The following is a 6,179-nucleotide window of genomic DNA, read 5'->3' as shown; positions in this document are numbered from 1 at the left end:
TGCATAGAGGAGCGCAGAGACCCAGTGATGACATCACCAGGTCTAAAATAAGGGACGTTTGTAAAAACGTCATCAGCATGTTGAGAGTGAAGGCAGACATTTCAGCAGTCATGTGACATCCTCTGCTTGCAGCCGGCGCCGCCTGTTGCAGCAATCTCGGGCTCTGCGATTGGACGGGAGATCCTGGGACAGGTGCAGGGGCGGACTGACAACTCATGGGGCCCCCGGGCAATAGGGGATCATGGGGCCCCTGTGTCCTTGCCCAAACTCAAAAAAGCCTATGAAAAAGGTACCAGGGACACAGGGGTGGACTGACAACTCATGGGGCCCCCGGGCAAATAGGGGATCATGGGGCCCCTGTGTCCTTGCCCAAACTCAGAAAAGCCTATGAAAAAGGTACCAGGGGCATCTCATGGGGCCCCCTACTGACCCCGGGCCCTCGGGCAGTGCCAGAGTTTCCAAATGGTCAGTCCGCCTCTGCTATGCAGTACTTTAGAAATCGGTGCAGCTCCGACCAAGTCAGAAATCGCACCAATATAACCGCTGTAATTGCGGACAATAGGGTACGACTCGGACTATGATTTGCAAGCCGCCTGGCATGCAAATCGCATGCCAAATCGCACCCGATGTGACCGGGGGGCTAAGTCACACGATTTCAAAGTCGGGTTTGGTGTGACGGGGGTGTTGGTGCGCAGTGCGATTTTTGTGATTTGAAATCGTGCCGGAAATCGCATCTAATGAACACGAATGTCGGCGTCTTAACCCGTGCGATTTGCTGCAGGACGATTTCTAAAGTAGCTCTGGCGTGACTTTTTCTGCAGTTTTGTTGCAATTTCACATTCACAGAATATAATGGAAATCGCACTGCAAATGGCAAGAAATCAATGAAAATCTTCACAAGTAGCAATAGTCCCCGTTCACATCAAGTCCGACTTGGAAATCGTGCGACTTACAGTGAAGTCGCACGATTTCAAAGTCGGGGGAGATGCCGATTTCAAGTGCGATTTGCAAGACATCTGATGCAGATATCTATGCAAATCGCACGAAAGTAGTGCATGTACTACTTTAGAAATCGATGCGACTCCGACCAAGTCGGAATCGCACCAATTTGACCGCTGTATCTGCGGACAATAGGGTGCGACTTGGCATACAATTTGCAAGTCGTCTGGCATGCAAATCGCATACAAAATTGCACCTGATGCGACCGGGGGCATAAAGTCAGAAAACTTCAGAAATCGCACCTAAAATTGCACACAAATCGCAAGATTTTAAATCGCAGCGGTGTGACCAGTGACTTGAAGTAATGCAGGAACTACTTTTGAAATCGCACTACATCAGATCGCACTGATTACGGCCGTGCCATAGAAATACATGAGATGCGACTTCAGGTGTCATTTGTAAATCGCATGTTACATCTGAAGTCGCACCGGTGTGAACCAGGGCGTACATCCTGGTCACATGGATGTAAATTAGCATGCGATTTGAATGCCATGCGACTTGCAAATTGCATGCCAAGTCGCACTCTGTTACAGCAGCCATCGGAGTGGTTCCTACTCGGTCGGAGCCGCACCAATTTCTGAAGAAGTCCATGCGCTGCTTTTGGTGCGATTTGCATAGACCCGTGTCAGCTGTCTTGCAAATCGCACCTGAAATCGGCATGTCATCTGACTTCAAAATCGTGCGACTTCACCGTAAGTCGCATGATTCCAAAGTCAGGTTTGGTGTGACTGGTTAGTGTCCAGTCATAACGGTGCGATTTTGGGATTGAAATTGCATCTAATTAATGTGAATGTCAGCGTCTTAACACGTGCGATTTGCTGCAGGACGATTTCTAAAGTAGTTCTCGCATGACTTTTTCTGCAGTTTTGATGCGATTTCACATGCATAGAATATGGTGGAAATCGCACTGAAAATTGCAAGAAACAATTTAAAATCTTCAGAAATCGCACCTGAAATTGCGATGAAATGGCACATAAATCTCACGATTTTAAATCGCATCGCTGTGACTGATGACTTAAAGTAATGCAGGAACTATTTTTGAAATCGCATTACTTCAGATCGCTGTGATCAAGACCGTGCCATAGAAATACATTTGATGCGACTTCAGGTGCAATTTGTAAATTGTTTGTCACACCTGAAGTTGCACCGTGCGACCCACCCTGGTCACACTGGATGCGAATTGGCATGCGATTTCCATGCCATGTGACTTGCAAATCGCATGCCAAGTCGCACCCTATTGTCCGCAATCACAGCGGTCATATAGCTAAAATTGCACACAAATCGCAGCGGTGTGACCGGTGCCTTCGGGAGTGAGCTTGCAATGCTCGCAGGACCCCATGGCCGCGCTCCCAGCATGCACTGTGCCTGCGAGTCGCTGCGGTGTATTTTTACAAGGTGTCAGAATTGGGACGGGTCCAAGTCCACGAGCCGTACAAAGAGGAAGTCAAGTGTCTGTGGATGGGGGGGCGATGGTCTCTGCACTGATAAGAGGACACAGGAGGGAGGGGGGGGGGGCGCTCTCTGCGCAGAACAAGGCGGCCATTCACTGCGATAATGACTCGTCACCATGGCGCAATGTTCTCTGCGATTTCTTTTTTTTTTGCCCTACATTCAGAGAAGCAATCATCACTGCAATGTGAAACATTGAACCTGCATAGAGGAGCGACACCCCTGCGTTCACACTGTACATCATCGCCTGCGCACCGTACATCATCGCCTGCGCACCATACATCATCGCCTGCGCACCGTACATCATCTCCTGCCCACCGTGCATCATGGCCTGCACATCATCTCCTGCGCACCGTACATCATCGCCTGCCCACCGTACATCAATGCCTGCACATCATCTCCTGTGCATTGTACATCATCGCCTGCGCACCGTACATCATCGCCTGTGCACCGTACATCATCTCCTGCGCACCGTACATCATCGCCTGCGCATTGTACATCATCTCCTGCGCACCGTACATCATCGCCTGCGCACCGTACATCATCGCCTGCGCACCGTACATCATCTCCTGCGCACCGTACATCATCTCCTGCGCATTGTACATCATCTCCTGCGCACCGTACATCATCGCCTGCGCACCGTACATCATCGCCTGCGCACCGTACATCATCTCCTCCGCACCGTACATCATCGCCTGCGCACCGTACATCATCTCCTCTGCACCGTACATCATCGCCTGCACACCGTACATCATCGCCTGCGCACCGTACATCATCGCCTGCGCACCGTACATCATCGCCTGCGCACCGTACATCATCTCTTCCGCACCGTACATCATCGCCTGCGCACCGTACATCATCTCCTCCGCAGCGTACATCATCTCCTCCGCACCGTACATCATCGCCTGCGCACCGTACATCATCGCCTGCGCACCGTACATCATCTCCTCCGCACCGTACATCATCTCCTCCGCACCGTACATCATCGCCTGCGCACCGTACATCATCTCCTCCGCACCGTACATCATCGCCTGCGCATCGTACATCATCAACTGCGCACTGTACAGAGTTTTGCCTGTTTATGCGGCTCTGACGCGTTTTACATCCGTTTTTGCAATTTCAACTTTTGCATTTTGTTTTGGTTATAGAAAAAGCTTTATATACTGTATAATGATCACTTTTCGGTCGGGGGGGGGGGGGAGGCGTATGGAAATCCAGTGTTGGCCAATGTATGAGCAAAGGCAATTTTGTTGCATGTTCGGATCTGCTAGAACCAGGGCTGTCTTCCAGGGGGAATGTGGGGGAATGCGGCGGGACGCAGGGGGAACGCGGCAGGACGCAGGGGGAACATGGGGGAACGCAGTGGGATGCAGGGGGAACATGGAACGCGGCGGGATGCAGGGGGAACGTGGGGAAATGCGGCCGGACGCAGGGGGAACGTGGGGGAATGGGGCGGGACGCAGGGGGAACGTGGGGAAATGCGGCGGGACGCAGGGGGAATGCGGGGGAACGCAGGGGGACGCTGTTCCTGCACAAAATGTATGTCATGGCAAGATGTGGTGGAGTGTACTGGAGAGTCCTTAGTGCTGGGAGGGATCTATTGTTGCTAGAAGAGATCTCTTATTTCTGGGAGGGATTTGTTGTTGCTGGGAGGGATTTATTTTTGCTGGGAGGGATGTATTGTTGCTGGGAGGGATGTATTGTTGCTGGGAGGGATGTATTGTTGCTGGGAGGGATGTATTGTTGCTGGGAGGGATGTATTGTTGCTGGGAGGGATAAATTGTTGCTGAGAGGGATTTATTTTTGCTGGGAGGGATGTATTGTTGCTGGGAGGGATCTGTTGTTGCTGGGAGGGATCTGTTGTTGCTGGGAGGGATCTTTTGTTGCTGGGAAGGATCTGTTGTTGCTGGCAGGGATCTGTTGTTGCTGGCAGGGATCTGTTGTTGCTGGGAGGGATGTATTGTTGCTGGGAGGGATCTGTTGTTGCTGGGAAGTATCTGTTGTTGCTGGGAAGTATCTGTTGTTGCTGGCAGGGATCTGTTGTTGCTGGCAGGGATCTGTTGTTGCTGGCAGGGATCTGTTGTTGCTGGGAAGGATCTGTTGTTGCTGGGAAGGATCTGTTGTTGCTGGGAAGGATCTGTTGTTGCTGGGAAGGATCTGTTGTTGCTGGGAAGGATCTGTTGTTGCTGCCAGGGATCTGTTGTTGCTGCCAGGGATCTGTTGTTGCTGGCAGGGATCTGTTGTTGCTGGGAAGGATCTGTTGTTGCTGGCAGGGATCTGTTGTTGCTGGCAGGGATCTGTTGTTGCTGGCAGGGATCTGTTGTTGCTGGGAGGGATCTGCGGTTGCTGAGGGTGATCTGTTGTTTCTGAGAGGGATCTATTGTTTCTTACTATTGTTTCTGGGAAGGACCTATTGTTGCTGGGGATCTGTTGTTGCTGGGAGGGATCTATTATTTATGGGAGGGATCTGTTGTTGCTGGGAGGGATCTATGAACACACAGCGATGCAATGTTTTGTTTTGAGTAAACCCCGCAGTGACGGAGGATTGAGCGGTGGAGTTCTATTGTCTAAACCAATTCCATGTAATACTCCTCGTGGTCATAAAATAAAAACGGAGAACAATAAATCGGTGTGAATGATCCGACTGCACACAGCAGCAGCACCTCATGTAGTGTGATCCCGGAGAGCGACTTCCCCGCATTCTGCAGAGACTTCTCACTTCCCACGGCGTCTCCAGAACAGGAAGTGACAAGATTGCCGATATCGGCCGCAGACTGAGAACAGAACTGAATGGAACTGTTCCCTGATCTGTCCTAAACAATGAGAGACTGAGATACAGGAGACGGTCAGAGACTGCAGACACGGTACAGGAGATGGTCAGAGACTGCAGACACGGTACAGGAGATGGTCAGAGACTGCAGACACGGTACAGGAGATGGTCAGAGACTGCAGACACGGTACAGGAGACGGTCAGAGACTGCAGACACGGTACAGGAGACGGTCAGAGACTGCAGACACGGTACAGGAGATGGTCAGAGACTGCAGACACGGTACAGGAGACGGTCAGAGACTGCAGACACGGTACAGGAGACGGTCAGAGACTGCAGACACGGTACAGGAGACGGTCAGAGACTGCAGACACGGTACAGGAGATGGTCAGAGACTGCAGACACGGTACAGGAGACGGTCAGAGACTGCAGACACGGTACAGGAGACGGTCAGAGACTGCGGACACGGTACAGGAGATGGTCAGAGACTGCAGACACGGTACAGGAGACGGTCAGAGACTGCGGACATGGTACAGGAGATGGTCAGAGACTGCAGACACAGTACAGGAGATGACCAGAGACTGCGGACATAGTACAGGAGATGGCCAGAGACTGCGGACATGATACAGGAGATGGTCAGAGACTGCAGACATGATACAGGAGATGGCCAGAGACTGCGGACATATTGCAGGAGATGGTCAGAGACTGCGGACACAGTACAGGGGATGACCAGAGACTGCGGACATAGTACAGGAGATGACCAGAGACTGCGGGCACAGTACAGGAGACGGTCAGAGACTGCAGACATGCTACAGGAGATGGTCAGAGACTCCAGACATGTTTCATAAGACAGTCCTAGCCCCCTGTGAGGAGACCCCTGGGTGTCACACATGACAAGAATCCAACCAATGAACTGCTGGAATCCGATCCAAATACAGATTTTCCCTTCTACTGCCAGCGGAG

The sequence above is a fragment of the Staurois parvus genome, unplaced genomic scaffold (genome assembly GCF_062004578.1).
Source record: "Staurois parvus isolate SC_StPar_1 unplaced genomic scaffold, SC_StPar_1.0 ptg002910l, whole genome shotgun sequence".
In the NCBI taxonomy this organism is placed as follows: Eukaryota; Metazoa; Chordata; class Amphibia; order Anura; family Ranidae; genus Staurois; species Staurois parvus.
The sequence above is the reverse complement of the archived record's forward strand: the minus strand, read 5'-3'. Positions refer to the sequence as shown.